The sequence below is a fragment of the Myotis davidii genome, unplaced genomic scaffold (genome assembly GCF_000327345.1).
Source record: "Myotis davidii unplaced genomic scaffold, ASM32734v1 scaffold96, whole genome shotgun sequence".
Lineage (NCBI taxonomy): Eukaryota > Metazoa > Chordata > Mammalia > Chiroptera > Vespertilionidae > Myotis > Myotis davidii.
This window is the reverse complement of record NW_006289416.1, coordinates 2116161-2118808: the sequence shown is the minus strand read 5'-3', so window position 1 is coordinate 2118808 and position 2648 is coordinate 2116161. Positions and strand designations below refer to the sequence as shown.

General features: G+C 34.8%; 1 protein-coding gene across 2 annotated transcripts in view; it reads right to left on the bottom strand.

The window, feature by feature from the left end:
* Positions 1-961, bottom strand: part of DLGAP1 (discs large homolog associated protein 1) — a 521097-nt gene extending 520136 nt beyond the window's left edge. For both annotated transcript variants that reach the window (XM_015562696.1, XM_006761853.2), the window contains exon 1: positions 806-961. The gene's annotated coding sequence lies outside the window, so the exon portion shown is untranslated. The remainder of the gene's footprint in view (positions 1-805) is intronic.
* Positions 962-2648: the final 1687 nt, after the last annotated feature.

Sequence of the window (2648 nt, the reverse complement as noted above, 5' to 3'; positions counted from 1 at the left end):
TACATTGTGTATAAAATACTTGAAAAATAGGCAAACGTACATTCTGAGAGGTCTCGTCCATAAATATCTTCCTATTTATGTCTAAGAGGCACTGACTCATCTCAGATCTTGAGTACCTGAGATGCAGAATAATGTGTACACTTGAGGAAGAGTCACCTTGGCTCATCCTCTTCACCACCCACATGTTTTCTCTGCAGTAACTACTCCTATTCTTCCGTCTGATTCAACGTTACTCTCTTTCCCCAGTCCCAAGTCTCTGTTCTGCTAATTAACCTTGACTGGAGTGACTGGCAATTTAGTACATTGGAACAGAGAAGTATGACATTGAGGAAAAGATATGCCGAAGTAAGACTATATGCACTAGGAAGATAGGTAAGGAAAGCTCACAGGGAAAGATTTGCATAAACATCATCATAACCAATTTCAAGGAAATAGCCTTTCCGTTTTACAGTTATTGATTTTATAGCTGCAGAAACAACATAGACTGTAGCAATTATAGGTTTCATAAAACAGTTTGCAGTTATATTTTAAAAGGAGAATGTTTGTCATTAAATTCCCCTTGCACTAAATGTAAACTCCCTATACTTCACATAAGTAATAAAAATATCTTTAAATACATCAGTGTGTGCTTAGCCCATGATAAATATATTAATCAATGTACCTTTTTCTGGCAACCAATTTTCCCTCCAACCATGTGTCTACTTAGTTAATATAACTTTCCAATTTATAACAAGACAGAAATATTTCAAACAGCATGACATCAAATATCACCTGCAAAACAGTAAATGTATTTTTAAACACTTACCCAGTCTTGGTAAATCAAGTGTAATCAGCTCTGCAAAACCTCCATTAATCTGGGATTATATCTGAGTAAATTGGATGTCTGCTGATCCTTTTAAGAGTGTCCCAGGAAAAGGTGCAAGTTGTAATCATAGACAGCTCCCCAGAGCACTGCTCACCACGTGCTGAAATACAGAGGGGCCAAAACAGGAATGCAACTGTTAGCAGAGCTTCCTCATTACATTTTAAAAATATAGACATACTTTTTATTGATGTCAGAGAGGAAGGGAGAGGGAGAAAGCGTTAGAAACATCAGTGACGAGAGAGCATCATTAATCAGCTGCCTCCTTCACACCCCACACCAGGGATTGAACCCACAGCCCAGGCATGTGCCCTAACGGGAAATTGAACCATGACCTCCTGGTTCACAGGTCGATGCTCAACCACTGAGCCACGTTGGCCGGGCTTGCTCATTAACTTTTCACTATTATTTAGACATGTTAAACTACAAGAATAGCAGCCTTACTCTTATCCTTTAACTCATAATTTAGAGGAAGACTAGTCGAGTCATTGAGAGCATGGGCCCTTGGTCAGACCATCAAGCTTAATGTTACCGCTCAGCCAAAGAGCAGATTCGTTGGACAAGCTGTGTAGGCCCTCTGTAGAGAACTGTGAAAAGAATAATTAAATTAATACGAGTTAAGTGCGTTTAGCAGTGCTTGATAAATAGTGCTTCCCCATATTTTATTCCTTCCCCTACATTTTCTGTTATGGGTTAAAACTTAGGAAAGAAGGCAGAGAGTATGCCCATTTATTGAGCATACAATATAAAGCCCTGGGTTGATGCTTTATAAAAATTATCTCACTTAATCCTTAAATGGGATATTTCTGTTTTACAAAATAAAAAACTGAGATTTAGGGAATTAGTAATTTGCCAAAGTCAGATAACAAGAAAAGAGTAGAGTTGGGGCTTAAACTATGACCATCTGCTTTTCAAAGTCCTTGCTCCTGAACACTTTCGCCCTGAGGGGGTGATTTGTCATATTTTGATACTGTTCACAGAGAAACAACAAACACAAAAAACTTAACCTTTAAATATGAGTTGATATACATACTATTTCTTTTATAAACTTGACTTACATTTACTGACACTAAATTTTAGGAGATAGGGTGACTGAGACGGAAATTAGCCAGTAAAATTCAGCACATGAAACAAATTTAAACAACATTCAAAGAAATTTTTCTATTTGCCTCTCTATTTTAAAGTACTTATAGTGACATTTACCACCGTCAAAATATAACTAACAAAAAAGGCAACTTTTCAAATTGCTGATAGTCAAATTTACAGATTAAGACTATAAAGTCAGGCTGATAAAAATTACTTTTTCATTATAAATTTACTATCTTTATTAAAACCTGCAAATAGTATAAAATAAATATATATGTGAAATTATAATCCCACCATATCATCATAGTTGTTGCTAATAATATGGAATATTTTCTTCTAGACTATTTTTCTATGGTTAGTTATTTTTTTCTAGACATAACACAATATTGTGTCCTATTTATTTTATAATATAACATAAACAGTTCAAGGTTTAATAGTTTATAAACATTTTCTTTATTAAATAAAGTAGCAATACACATTTTATATAAAAGTTTAACTTTTAATATTTTATTACTATGAAATGCAGATCTCAAATGTCTTTGACTGTATCAACCCCCCCTAAATCTCTCTTGAAGATTAAGATTAAGAAAACCTGAATCTGACCTTATCATCATCATTTATGACACAATATGAAAACTCTTATACTTCACATTAGAAATATTAGTGGGCTTGATTATGGGGTCCTGCCCCAGAGCCTAGT